We start from the raw sequence: 14,974 nt of genomic DNA on the forward strand, positions 1-14,974 counted from the left end.
ATAAAATAATAGATGTCAGCTGTAAGTAATATTTAATTAAATACTAGACACTCTAATAGAATAATTACTAATATTGACTGTTTACTGTGTGATAGGACATGCAGAGATGAATATAATAAAGCCCTGTCCTTTAAATTTCTTATGGGAAACAATCTAATTCTTAAAGTTGATGCTGCTATGAGAGCTTATGTTTCCTAGTTCTCGTGGATTTAATTATGAGGGTCTGGGCACCCAGCTGCTTTGCTGTGTTGTAGAAAGATATGTTAATGGACTATTTTCTCCTCACTTTTCTCCATAGAAACACATATTCTCTGGAGATGGAGAGAGCAAATTTCTTCAAATTCTCCCTTCCTTTTACTTACTGCATTCTATGTATGGACTAAAATGAGAAAGTTACTTCTGGCATGGGCTCATGGAAATCCCTCTGTGCATGCATTGCTACTGTATACATGCACTGTGTGTGTGTGTGTGTGCGCGCGTGCGCGCGCGCGCGCGCGCAATGACAGCTGTAGTTTCCTCTAGTTCAGGTTCTAACCTCTGATGATTCCTTTTCTGTTTCCCTCCATGTCTCTGCCCCACCCGTAAACGCATAATACATATGCACGTGTATGTATGTGTGCGTGCATGTATGTATAATTGATATTAAAATATTTATCAAATGATATGGCATATTCATCTACCAGTCAGAGTGGATGCCAGCTATAAATGACTAGTACAATTGTATTCGAACATAAAGACTGTGTAGAAGCAGAAGTCATGCCTTAGATGAGGAAACAGAGATTCACAGGTACAAAGAACAGGGCGAGGGAGCCAGCTGGGCATAAGCACAGAACTAAGTCACGAGAGAGGGAGGGAGCGAGCAAAGTGGAGAGAGTACTGGGGATCCAAGTTTTCTCTGTGCTTGTGGCTTCCTATTCCTCCGAGCGCTGTCTGTACCATGGTTCCCCAGCGATCTCTGTTTCCTTTATTGCTCCATTGATTCTTCCACTAAACCATCCTCTTTCCTTTAAAAGCTGCCGTGAGAGGCTCAGTAGAAACTAAAGCTAACTAACTAAAGTGAATGAGATGACACTATATAGCATTCTGTAACTTGCTGTGATGACTTCCCCTTATCAATAAGGGACACCTTCGTGTTGGAAAGAACTGCATTCCACTTTTGTGGCACGTGGCGCTAGACACCTGCAGAGCTCATGCCTCTCAGCCCCAGTTTTGCCCCAGCCTTTGCACAGGTGTCACCTTCCATGTGCCTGCTTTGGCTGTACCACGTATTTCTGTTTTAGCCCTGGGACTTCTCACAGCCTACGTGGGGGACCTGTGGGGACCCGTTTAGCACTTGAGCATGGGCAAAATTGGAAGTGTAAGGATGTTGATCCTCATGGGAAAACCCTTGGCCAAGGCTCAATGAGAGCCAGCAGATAAGTGCTCCCTGATTTTATTGCGTAGGCTGACATTCTACATGGTTCCTTAGAGGCTCCCAGTCGAGTCAAGCTCTGGCTTCCCTTAGTCTCTGGTTTGACTGGATGTTCCTCCTTTCCTGTTCCATTCCTCCTGGCACCCCACTACTATTCTCCAAGTTTACCTGTCAAAATAAACTACCTTCACATGAGCCCTTGCTTTCTGGCAGGAACCCAGGCTAAGACACTGTCACGTTGCCTGGGCGAATCCTTACTTATTAATTCTTTTCTTATGGACGCTCAGATTATTTTCTTTTTCATTGGTGTAAACAATGTTGTGAATAATACTGTTATCAGTACATCTTTGCATACTCGATGCTCATTTCCTTAGGAAAAAATTGCTGCAAGTGAAATTGCTGAGTTTGTTACTGATGAGCAGGCACACACTTTAAAGGCTTTTAATACACACGGTAGCAAAAACATTTGTATTTAAAAGTTTCATATGTTTGTCAAAAACATTAGCCACTAACTTGAAGACATAATTATTTGTAAAAATCCATACGAAGGCCTGATACCATGTGGAATACTGGCAGCCTTCCATAACTGTAAGCTAACGGCTCAGCTGTAACTGAGTAGAGAGACTTGCTTCACTTGGTCCAGATCAAACTTAGTGCTGAACTCTTGGGCTTAGCTTTGCCTGCCACACACTGGGGCTTTTTAACACTGCGAAGTAAGAAGGTGATGAGAGATTAAAAGATGAAAACTTATTTGAGAAGCTTACCCTTAGTTATTTTCGGATGATTCTGCTAGTGATAGAGCTATTCAAGAAAGTTTTCGAACACATGAAGACCTTTTATTCCGTCTCTAATGCTTAAACCTTTAAGCTTAGTACAAGAATTTTTTTTTTTTTTGCAAGAGAAAAAAGAGGGGACACCAACAATATAGATATCTCTGTATTAGTATCACTGAAAAAGTTGCAAGTCATCCTAAGTCTCTCTTTTTGAAAGATTCAGTCAGAACTGACCCAACGTAACCCTCCTAAATTCCACGTCCTTGGTGAAGGTGCTGCTCGCCTTCTGCTTCATTGCAGTGAAAATAAAGTGGAAGCTATCAAGTAAGCAAAGATAATTACGTAGTAAGTTTTGATAGTGTATCACATTAAGTGCATTCTTGTGATTGTATTACTTTGATTGCTCACATATACTTTAGACATCTTTATGTTTTATCCTGCACAGGCAGGTTAACTTACAGTTGGTGATAGATAGTGAGCGTGGGTTCCACAAAGAGGTGCTCAGTAGGTGTTTGGTTGGACATATACCTATTCCTGCAGAAAAGTAAATCCTATCATTGTTTCGACTTACAGCACTTTTCCCAATATAGAGTAAACATATTTATCATAACATTGTTTCTGTGGAATAATTAAAGTCTATTTACTTTATGTTAATTTAAAATAACTTTTCCAAGAGCTTAACCTACATAAATAAAAAATTGCATGTCACATGAATCTTTTCTCTCATTGTGTAAACTTACAGAAAATGTGGTCAAAAACATTAATGCACTTTAAAATTGCTTCTGAACAGGATTCCTATTAATTAAATTTAGACAGAAGACATGGAGCCAGAACTTGGGGGCTGGGACATGGCAGTCAGGAGTTTGAGGTAAGATTTGTGAAGCTTTTGAGAATTGCACTAACAACAACAACAACAACAACAAAAACAAAAACAAACAAACAAACGAAAAATCCCAAAATACAGGATTTTTGAAGCTGTTATTGTACATTTTAGATTGCAACAAGATTGGGAGAGCAGTTCGAAAAACTGGTTTAGGCCTGAGATGATAAAGGCCTGGACTAATGTACTGTCTCTGGAAGCAAGCATCAAACAAAGGGTTCAGGGATTAAAGAGATAATCTGAAAGGACATAGGATGCTGAGTAACAGAGGGGCTGTGGAAGAAAGGGTCAGAAGGTTGTGACTTTGTTTAAGTGACTAAGAGCAAGGGCTTTTCCACCACTATATCTTCAGTGTAAAGTCAGTTCTAGGCACAGAGTAGGTGTTCGATAAATATTTGCTGAAAGAATGAAGGGCATTTATATCACCAAAAATGAGATGTAGTTACCCATATGACTTTCTCAGATTCATTACCACTTGATGTTTGTGAATCACCCACCCAAGACTAACCATGTAGTGTGGGTTTTTTCTCCCACCAGCAGACCCACCTGGTTTGGCAGATCTTTTTTGTAGTATGTATATCATGTTAGCCCATCACCTTCCTTTAGAAGTGAATTTTATCCTCCCCAAGGAGTGATGCTTACATTTCTCTCCTTTCATTTTTCGAGCAATCCATGATTTGCTGGTAGATCTGGCTACCTATTTACTTTGCGAAGTCATGAAGAGAAATGTGTTACATTAGTATTTACTTGCTCAGTGTGGTGTGTGGGAACTAGAAAGAAAGGGTCGACTTGTAGGAAGGAGGCCAAAGAGGCCAGAGTTTATACTCTTGAAATTATCCACTAGAAAAGATTATGGAATGCAGGGATAACTTAGAAGGCTAAAGTTAGTGTCCTTGATAAACTTAAGTAGAAGAGGCCAAAGTAGTATGGTAGAGTCTAAACAGGAAACAAAGAAAACTCATATGATGTTGAATAAGTTATAACTTTCCTGGGTGTCATTTTCTTCACATATTAAAAACGAGAGGCTCGAGTTAAGTAATCTCTAAGAATCTTTGCAGCCCTAAAGTCTGTAATTGCTTTTCAGAACTTATACATTCATGAAAATATTCTCTCTTCTTCACCATGGCTTCCATTCTGCTCCCTTCTGAGTACCCTTTGTTCCATTTTCTTCCCAGTACTTGCTTTAAGTCCTTACCAACATTTTGACTATGTTTCATAGCTTGTTATCATGGCAGCAACTCCCCATTTTGATAAGACTTAATAACTTAGTCTGTTTAAATCAGATAACTCAGCTGTTGTGTTTGGAACAGCTAGTTTGGTAAGGTTGTGAAAGGTACCCAGAAATTTGTTAAGCGCTGCCTCAGACACAAATCAGCCCATCTTCCCTATAGCTGGTGTCTATAACCCACATGGCTACACTCGCACTGTTTGTCCCTGGAGCCACAACATTCCAGGACTTGGTGGCTGTGTTGGTTCTTTCAACTCTAGTCCATCATCTGGAACCATCTTTCTTATCTGGTGCCACATGGACACATAATCCTCTCACAAGCATTAAAGAGTAAGCAGGTGTCTTGTTAGGTGGCATCTTCCACTTGCTGTTAGAAAAGGTCTGAGCCCTCACGTTCTTGATTCAGTAGATTTATTGCCAGATTGTTGCCTGTTCTGTTTTAAAAGGGCTACTGTATCATTTTCCCTGAGAAAATTCCTAAATAAATAAGTAAAGGATTGTTGACCTTAGATTCCTATATATTTATGACATTTTGAGGGTGGAGCTTAACAAGGATGTCATAGCTTTAAGCTGACAATGCAGTGCTGGCTATAAATTATAGGTAAAGATTGAACCAAGATGCCAGGACTCAGTAAAACTTAACCTTTGCTTATAAATGTAGTGGTGTTGACTCCCTTAAAAAAAAACCACTTTCTTATGAGAACAGCACATAAATATTTAGAGGTACCAAGTACCCAAAGGGAAGCATTGCTCCTTTTCTGTTGTTTTAGATGTTCAGGTCACTGTCAAGTAACTGTCTCATATGAGCATTTATGGAGTACCAGTGGGACTCTTGTTAATGAGCCCTTCATTCAAATCAGAGACTAACCAAGTCTTTCAATTTCACAGCTTGTTTCTTAGGGGAACTCATTTACCTCTTGATATATTTCACACAGAGAAGTGGAAACTTGGAGAATGCATATTTTCACACACATGGTATGAGCTTTTTAAATATATAGACAAAAATAGTCTCATTAAGACTGAATTCCTTAAAGAGTGCCTCCTTGGGTAACTCTGGAGTCAAGTAGAGAGCCTACCTAGTCCAGGTGTCTGTGATTGGGGTAAAACAACTGTCTAGTTTTACTGAAGTTCACATGCTGCAAAGGGCTCTCATTTCATGACTTGCTGCTCCTCTGGGTGTCATGGACATGTGACTATCCTGGGATGTCTGCTATGGTCAGTTCATATGGGATTGAGCATGCTTTTGGGTGTGAGTGGGTGTCAGTCTGTTAGACGCTTCAAGAATCATGTGCAGGCCTTTGTCGATGGTAGACTTACTCTATAGCTCCTTACCTTGGCCAATATGTAGTTGGTGAGTAACAGCTCAGCTTCTGTGTGGTTTCCTGGTATTACCATGTGGTTCCTGCAGGTCCATGCCTTTTGTTTATCCAAGAAGTCATCCCCCACCACCACTTTTCATCAACTGCGGCCGAAAGAATTGTCAATTAACGTGATAGAAGGAGAGAGAATCATTTGCCTTTCTCTGTTCTCTCTCTAGTCTGTTATTATGATATAAACTCCATTCCCTGCTTCCTTCATTCTTGATATAACTGTTCTAATCTCTGTAAGGCAATGTGGATGCCTCAGACTGACTAGGAAAGAGTTTGAGGAAGTGTGAAAAATAAAAAGAAGCCACAAAGGTTAATATTTTTAGATACTATTTTATTACATATTTTAATACAATAATATCTGGAATTAATCCTTACTTTGAGGTTTAATGAGGATTTCAAAAGCAATTATGGGAGTAACTGAACCTAGATTGCCAAAAGATGATTGTCAAGACTCTGCAGGGGTTCTGACATCCCGAAGAAGGTGGTAAGAACTGCAACTTGTGTGGCATAGAGAAGATTTTGAGTCAGGATCCTGAAGCTCTTATTCCACAAAGCCTAGGGAATTCTCTTCTAAACTTGAGTCCTTTATTATTAATTCAGGTCTTTACTTGTGCATTTGCTCTAGGTCTGGTTTTAAGCCGAGCCTTTATAACTTGTTTCTATGGGATGTTTTGCTTCTCTGTAATATTCTGCTAGAACTGGCAAGGGATGTGAACCACCAGAGTTCTCCTTCTAATGGCTTGGCTTGTTCTCTTTAGCAGATGAATTCTTTTTGAGGGATCAGATCTTTTTGTCCCACTGTGTTGATGAGAGAGAAGCTTTAGAGATTTTTTTTTGGTGTCTATCTCTCCTTCCTTGGAGTTCCCTTATGTGGGCAGAGCCAAAAGACTTCTGAGTAAGAGCTTTAAAGATCTCTTGGGTCACAATTGCTTGGCACATTTGTGTTTCATCACTTCATTCCCACTCTCCTGTTTCATTACTCTGCACAGTTTCGCTTCAGTTGGGACTGAGAAGTTAATCATCTTGGCTGCTTCTAGATATTCCATTTTAGATGTTATTTCCTACTATAAAAAATGGGGGCTTAGCTTCCTTTCACTCTTCTCCCCTGCTTCTATCACATATTTGCATATTTCCCTTTCTACCATTCTTCTCATATATAGATATAGTGTTATTTTAGTAGCATCAATATCCAGTAGTTACATTATTGTAATTGCATAAATGTCAGCCCCATTTATCTGAGCCATGATAACAGTCACTTCTCTATGCAACTTTTTGTTTTCCTTGGAATTAATAATTTCCATGTTTATAAATTCATCGAGCTTTTTATGTGCTTCTATCAGGAGTCAGCAAACTATGGCTCATGGACCAAAAACAGCCTGATACCTGTTTTTGTAAATAAATTTTATTGAAACACAGCCATACCCTTTTGTTTACAGGTTGTTTTTGTCTGCTTTCGGTAACAACAGCAGAGTTAACACACCTGTCAGTCTCATGTCACCTGTTATCATCTGTCCGGGGATTCACTTTACTCTCTTTTGTTTTGGATCCTTCATTAAGAAAGGATCTCGCATCTTATTTTTTCTAAACACATTCTGCTTACTCTTTCATTTTAGTGGAACACAATCTCCTTACTGAAAAAAAAGTGTGTGAGAAGTCATTTTTTGGAGACCTTGAATGTCTGAAGGTGCTTTTTTCTTACCTTCATATTTGACTAATTGTTTGGCAGGGTGTAAAATTCTAGATTGGAGATAATGTTCTGATTTTGAAGCCCCCCCCCCTTTTTTTTACCTTCTAGCTTCCAGTATTGTTGTTGAGATGTCTAAAACTATTCTCATTCCATATTCTTTATTTGTGACTTAAAAAATCTCTTTAGAGTTCATTTTCTCAGTGTTGTGACATTATGAAATGATGTGCCTTGGTGTGCTCTATTATCATCAATTAGGCCAGGCATTTGCTTAGCCCTTTTAATCTGGAAATTCATGCTCTTCAGTAGCAAGATGTTCTCGAATTATGTAATCAATGTTTTCCTCCAGCAGCATACTTAAAGGCAGAGCTTCTTAATCAGACAAGTGTATAAAATTATTTGGGAGAATTTTTAAGATATACATGTCTATGTCCCAGTCTGGACTGATATATCTGGGGTATGGCTCTCATTATCTGTATTTTGAAAAAAAACTTTTGGGGCAATTCTGAGAAGCACCTCTGGATAATAGCCATTACTTTCAGGCAACAACTTTTAGAGTATGGTCTAAGGAATATAGCATCATGGAGCAAAATTGTGTGGAAAAATTATTTTGGAAATTAAATCTGGGTTCAATGACGCCTCTCCAACTGTCACATTTATTTGCTGTGTGATCTTAGGCAAGTGTTAAATGGCATTGATGATGATGATAAACTAACATGGGTTTTGTGAAGTTGAATATAAAAATGCATACCTAAGTACCTGACAACACAGTGAGTCCGAAATTGTATTTCTCTAACCCCTACATGTGACATGAAGAAAATAAATCAAGGCTAGGGTTGTTTCTTAACTTCAAGGGAGAATGTAAACCATAGCCTGTGCTGTATCAGAGGGCAGTGGCTACAAGGTAAGTAGCTCATACTCCACATTCTCACAGCCCTTGGAAATGTGATTTATCCTGACTCATACATGTTTAGATCTTGTGTCACCCTCTAATTGCTCTTAAATAGTTCTGACGGACATTTTGCCTACCCAGTCAGATGGCAAAGTACACAAAGGTGGGGATGTCATCCATTAACTCTGAGTCATCCATAGTGCCAGGTACAGGGTTCTGTGTATTAAAAAGTTGTTAGTGATAACAACCTACAATGTGACGTTTGTAGGCTGTCTCCTTAATTCTGATGGATTGATGAGACAAAGCATGAATAAAACAGAGCTCAGCAGTTCAGAAGTATGTAATTACTAACTCAAATATCCAGCCTCATGTTTCTTAGCAGTTGTCTGGATGACAGCATGATGATTCTGATTTATTGGTGCTTTGCTTAAAATACCACTTAGAAAGATAATAGCAACAAGTTATTTATCTATACTTAACTGTTGACTGTGGTTGGCTGTTCATCTGTCTACTGTCCCGGGGTGACATTACTGGCATACATTAAATTGCAATATGTAAAACATGCATGGTTTCCATTTTATTCATACAATCCTTCAGGACAAGAATCTTGCCTTAATAACTTCCATACTTCTGATGCCCAGAATTGTGCTTCGCATATAATAAGCACTCCACGTAAATTTCATTGATGAATCTTCTATTTATACATAATGCCAAATAATGATAGAGGCCAGTAATTCTTTGAGAATTGGTTTTCAAAACAGAACATCAGTTTTTCTCACACTTTTGAGAGTGTGTGGTCTTCTAAGTATTTAATCGTAAATTTCTGTAATAAAGTTATGAATTTTGGGTTTGTGTTACTTGACTTTGCAGCATTGCTACATTTCAGTTCAATATAGCAAATAGTCACCAAATATCTTCTGTTTTCTAGATTCTTTGAAATTCTAGGGAATGAGAAAAATGTAAATTTATTTAGAAATATAACAGTTAAGGCTGACATTTGATAATTCAAGCAATTTTAAAATGCTTGTATTGATAAGTAGTCTTTAATGAAAAGTATTTTTACTATGGAATATCTCAGGATTATATCATGTATTTAAAAATTACTTAATTGCAAGTGATTTTTTAATTGTGGTGAAATTCATATGAAAGTCAGCATTTTAACCATTTTAAAGTGTAGAATTCAGTGTTGTTCAGGACATTTACAATGTCATGAAACTCACCACTGTCTAGCTCTAGACATTTTCATCACCCCAGAAGGAAGAAGTAAGAGACATTAAGCAGTCACTCCCATTCTTTCACTCACCCCAGAAACCACTTATCTGTTTTCTGTCTCTATAAATTTACCTATACTGGATATTTTGTATAAATGATATCATAAAACATGTGGCCTTTTTTGACTGGTTTCTATTACTTACCATAATGTTTTCCGAGTTCCTCAGTGTTGTAGTATGTATCAGTACTTGTTCTTTTATAAGGCTTAATAATCTTCGCTTGTGTGCGCCTGCTATATTTTGTTTATCCATTCATCTGTTGATGGACATTCGTGTTTTTCCCACCCTTTGGTATGAATAACACTGCTGTGAACATTTGTGTGTAAGATTCTGTTTGAGCTCTTGTTTTTGATTCTTTTGTGTATATACATAGGAGTAAAATTGATGGGTCATGTTAAAATTCTGTCTAACTAATTGAAAAACTGCCGAAACTCATCACTTTGCATTCCAACTAACAATGTATCAGAGTTCCAATTTCTCCATGGAATTGGTGCTTTTTGGTTTTTTTTTTTTTTAAGGTATAGTTACTCTACATATGATTTAAAAGTGCATTATAAATTCTTATCCCTTCCTGGGGCATATTTGTAACTTTACATTGTGTATTTCTGGGACACTTTTGAGTTTTGGTCCATTACTGCATTAAGGATGCTTGTTCTCTAGGCGAAGGGAGTGTGGGTTGTGTGATTTCCTGGTTATTGTTAACAGTGTTCTCTGCCCATTCAGCACTGTGTTATTTGCGTGTCTGGAAGTGTCAGACTTGGGGTGTTACTGTTGATTGCTATGGACAGTTTTCATCTTTGTAAGGAAGATTTACAGGTTTATGGCTAGAGTGAAGGTATTTTTTTTACCACATCTAAATAACTCTAAGCCAACAAATATAGGCCGAGTGATTATTCTTCCTGTTTTGATGTCAGAAAGAGTACATTTGTAATAACTCCATTCTTCTGCTAAAAAGAAGCATTGTCTTTCTCTGTTAGAAAATTATTTTAGACTGTAGTGTTTTGGCAAGTTTAAGAGTTTTACTGTCTATGATGGCATTTTCTCCTTTGAGGGATAATTTTATACAATAGATTATATAAGCAGCAACATTTAAATACATTGTTATATGCAGGCTTGAGATCATTACCTGAACTTTTGAATATGTATACAAAAGAGGTTTTTTTAGTTTGCCTAGGGGTGATCAAGACTACAGTATTTATGTTACATTTTTAATTGTTACAAGCTGCTTTCAGAATCCAGAGGAGGTCTTTGAGTTAAGTGCAAAGATCCAGAGATACATATAGAAACACAATGTCCCATTCTTTTTATTACTTGATAGTTGCCCTCAGGATGTAAGTTATGTTCTTAAGTCATACAATTAAAACGCAAACAAATACACACACCCCCTTATTGATTGATTACTTTTTCTATTTATCAATCATTCAACAGTATCTATTTAGTGCTTTCTATGTGTCAGGCACAGAGATGAAGCAAGGAAATGAGGAATAGACAGGGAATGATAGGAATGTAAACAAACATGTGCAGTCTTAGAATTATGTACAAAGGTCATGAGCGGGCAAGGGACGGAAAGAGGAGGGAGACATAATTAACTCTGTCTTTGGTGGCCTAGTAGAGGAAATTAACCAAGGAAATGACTCACAGGAGCTCAGTATTGAAGGCAAATGATGGTTTATCAGGAAGGCAATGCACAAGGAAACTCGGAGTAGTCAGACAGCATGTGCCAAGATGTGGAGGCATGAAACAATACAGTGTGCTCAAAACATTCAAACAGTTTGGCATTAGTGGTTCTGCAAATGTAATGTTTGAGGAAGAAAGGTGGAATATGAGTCTGGAAAGATATTCAAGGGCTCGGTCGTGGAGGCTTTATATTCCATGATAAGGGGCTTGGGATTTATCCAGCAGACTCTGACTAGTCATCCAGTTGATTTAAACAGAAGACTGGCAATTAAGATTTGGTATTCTTGCTGAGATTTTGGTTGGAGCAGGTTTCTTAAAGATCATACACATTAAAATCTTCTTCAGTGCACGTTACAAATTCAGAATTCTAAACTGCACCCCAGATCTGTTGAATCAGAATTTCTGCGGAGAAGCTTGGGAATCAGCACATTCAATTAGCTTCTGAAAGGATTCCCTTGCACCCTGCAGTTTCCTGCTTCACTGCTGTCTAGGGTGGGCTTGATGCAGTGAGCAAGACTGAATGCAGGGAGATTGCCTAGGAGGCCATGTCATACTCCAGGAGGGAAAGTTTGAGGCTGTGGCCATGGGAATAGAAGGATAAAGGGAAGGTGAAGAACTTGATAGAGGCATTTCGAGATAAAATCAAATGCACGTGGTGATTAGACTGAGTGAAGAGGAGGGTTTCAAGCCAAGCCTCTGGCTTAATTGGGTTGTGCACCAACAGTTATTAATGTTTTTATGAAAGATATTTTTTCTTTAAATATTTGATTTTAAAATTTTATGCATTCTCAAATTCGATTTATTACTTCTTTTGGGGGCCAATTTGTTGTTTTCTTGTTGAATTTTATGATAGAAATAAATTGGAAAATATGTCAATTTATTGAGCTCTGTTACAGTCAACTTGTCAGGAAAATATTTATTTATTTAGTTTTATCTTCCAAAGTACCTACATGCCTCAATGACTAATGTTGACTAATGTTCTAACAGATACTCACCAAAGCTGTAATTCTTTGGAAGTGTGGAGGAGGTCATAGTGCTCCCCCATTCCTCTGCTTCCCTGTAGGTTGTTAGGTTGACCAGCAGTGTGGGCGGAAGTGTACTTACAGGCCTGCGTGATCCACGTGCTGTGACTCTAAAACATCCTGTACCATCTTCTATGCTCTCCTTATCTCATCTCTATCCCCCTTAAAGTATCCCAAACATCTGCATCAGACTTTGCATGAGCAAGAAATACTTTTGTTATGGTTGGCCACTGGGACTCCAGTTTATTCTGTAGCATAGCTTTACCTACTCTAATCAATGTATATGTTCTCTTTAATGTCACAGGTGGCTATTAAGGGTATTTAAGTCACAAACTAATGAAGCGAATGATGGAATGACAGGCACCGGATGAGTCTTCTGGAATGAAAGGGGCCTTCTGTCCCATCATGAGACCGCCCTCTTTGAGCCCTAAGGATATTGTATTGACGTTAGAACTTGTCTTTTACATATTTGGTCCTGCTCCCATCATGTCTTCACTTTTTTTCTTATTTGCAAAATGGGGTGATAAATATCCACATAATAGAATTATTATGGGCATTAAAAGAGACGCCATATGTAAAATGTCTAGACCGGCGCCTTGCACATTGCAGGTGCCAGAGCCATCCTGGGAGAGCATCAGAGATGTGATCCCATAATTAACTTTGTAAATTTATGATGTGACTCACAGATGGGTGTTATTTACATTAGTGACATCTAGTAGTTTTACAATTCTTATTTAAAAATTGAACTCTCCATATTCCAGTGTCACAGGGCTCTGACTGCTCTACCCAAGTTGATGTATGGATAAGTCTTCAATAAATGGTAGCTATTGTTATTTTCCTGTTGCTCTTTAAAAGGAGATGAAGGCAACACTGGCCTTGTGAGGACTGATTACTCTCTAGGCTCAGAAAGGCTGAATCTTCATGGCCTAGGCTATTAGTTGGGCAATGGTGTGCAGCTGATGGGACTGATTTGTTCTAAAGGTCAGGAAAACTAGACGGAACATGATAACTACATGTTCTAATCGTGTTTATCCTCAAATTGTTGCTTTCTGTAAACAGTAGCTGGAAGAGCGCTGAATGCAAGTGGGGTGGTAGTTTTCAAAAGACCTGGACCAGACCTCCATGGTTCCCAGCTTTACTACTGTGTGACAACAAAGCTTACTCGACCTCCCAGCTTCACTTCATTTCACTTAGAAATGAGAGCTGAGACAAGTGGATCTTTAAGGATTCTTTCTCTAGTCGGTTAGAACCCAAACATAATTTAAGTTGCACATGGCTCAGTCTCTGTGTAAAAATGAATGAACAGAAATGGCGTAGTACTCAAGAAGTAATTAGAATTTCTAAAATATTGTTTTAGTTTATCAATAAACTGACAAAATGAGGTGTGCTTTTTTTCTGCAGTGCATTCTTTTTTTATAAAAATACCTTTATTGAGATACAATTTTCATTTAAGGCATACAATTCAACAGATTTTAGTATGGAGTATGCATTCTTAATATAGAAAAAGTATCTTAAAATCTCTCTACTTCACTGTCATCTTCTTTCCCTTCCACGTGGACATCAGTGCTCTCCAAAGCTTTGAATCTTCGACTGATGCGTCTCTGGCCTCCAGTTTACATGATTCTGTGATCTCTCCCGCCTTCCTTCTCTTGCTACCCCTTTCAGCTCTTTAATAGATAGGTCAACTGGGGCTTGCCCGTTTTTCTGTTTCCTCTCTATGTGCTCATTATTCAGATTCTGAGCGACAAAAGAGAATCCAAAAGCAACCTGGACAGATGAAAAAAATTTCCCCTTAGGCATAAAAGGAGCCTGAGGGAAGACTGAAATCTCACACTTACATGTTATTCCTATTACACTATGGGCACACCCTGTGGCTCATTCTCCCACTTGCCCTTCCTGTCTGTACTTCCGGTCAGCTCTGCCATCATGCTTAACTGGAAGCGCAGCAGTATTTCTGAGGAAGGCCTAGAGTTTCAGGAAACAAACTGTTGAATTGCTTTCTCACAGATTGATGCAGATTCTGCTTGTCTCATTTGTGCTGTAAAACTGTAAGGCTGTACTTGCACTGGTTTTCACTTGTACCTTAGAGAAGTGGGACTCTTGATAGCATCTCTGGAATGATGCGGGTGTGTCCTTGCAGTGACAGGCCTGCCTTTGTCTGTTGCAGGAGACCCTTGCCTGATAAGGCCACACCTGGCCTCTCAGCTTACTAGGAAGTCATCTCTATGCACTGTGAAAACTTCACTGTAACTCAATTTGTTCAATGTGTTGTTTTACCTAATTCTATACTGATGAAAGTTAATTAAAGAATAAATATTTGTTAAGCACCTACTGTGTTTGAACTATGCCCTAAGTATTCTGTGTAATGCATGGTCTTCTACTCTCATGAAGTTTTAAAATGGAGAAGTATATACAAGCACATTGAACTCCATCATATCACACTTCAAAAGAAGCCTATCTTAGGAAAACTTAAATTCCCTTTTTAATGGAACATTTCTTTGTAATAGATTGATATTGAATAAATAATAAATAATGCATCATTATTGTGAAAATTGTCATAATACATAGAAGTATGAAGGAGAAAGTATGAAGGATGAGAATTTCTGCTTCCTAGAAACTTAGTTTTGATGATTATTCCTCTAGTCATCTTGCTGTGCACAGACATATATCATACATACATAATTTTACATAAATGGATTTACAATATACTTACTAATTATAGCTTTTTTTAAAATTCAGAATTATGTCAGGAACTAGTTCTTCTAT

General features: G+C 38.2%; 1 long non-coding RNA gene across 1 annotated transcript in view; it reads left to right on the plus strand.

Moving 5' to 3' along the window:
* The window catches only part of LOC107512493, a 43,882-nt gene extending 34,572 nt beyond the window's left edge, over window positions 1–9,310 (plus strand). Inside the window, exon 6 of the long non-coding RNA XR_001597302.2 lies at window positions 2,975–9,310. This is a non-coding gene — a long non-coding RNA (uncharacterized LOC107512493). The remainder of the gene's footprint in view (window positions 1–2,974) is intronic.
* Window positions 9,311–14,974: the final 5,664 nt, after the last annotated feature.

Source organism: Rousettus aegyptiacus, unplaced genomic scaffold (assembly GCF_014176215.1).
Source record: "Rousettus aegyptiacus isolate mRouAeg1 unplaced genomic scaffold, mRouAeg1.p scaffold_m13_p_16, whole genome shotgun sequence".
NCBI classification, from domain to species: Eukaryota; Metazoa; Chordata; class Mammalia; order Chiroptera; family Pteropodidae; genus Rousettus; species Rousettus aegyptiacus.